Source organism: Ichthyophthirius multifiliis (genome assembly GCF_000220395.1).
Source record: "Ichthyophthirius multifiliis unplaced genomic scaffold scaff_1120509249801, whole genome shotgun sequence".
NCBI lineage: Eukaryota > Ciliophora > Oligohymenophorea > Hymenostomatida > Ichthyophthirius > Ichthyophthirius multifiliis.
The window spans coordinates 800-1,025 of NW_004087303.1; the positions used below are offsets into that span (position 1 = coordinate 800).

Here is a 226-nt window from a genome sequence, read left to right on the forward strand (position 1 = left end):
TATATCTTTTTTTTTTTTTTTTTTTCGAAATTCTAAACTTTAATTAATTATAAAACTTTTTTATAAATAAAATTTAATAGAAAAATACAAAAATATTTTTAATTTTTTTTTAAAATAAAAATCTTATTCATAAAACAAAAATGAAATTTTTAACAAAAGAAAGTTGGGAATACAATCCTAATTAAATAGCTAATTTAGATATAAAAAAATAATGCTAATTAAGAAA

The 226-nt window shown here is 11.9% G+C and overlaps 2 annotated features.

The window, feature by feature from the left end:
• Positions 1 to 5: part of a microsatellite that runs on past the window's edge.
• Positions 1 to 13: part of a microsatellite that runs on past the window's edge.
• Positions 14 to 226: the final 213 nt, after the last annotated feature.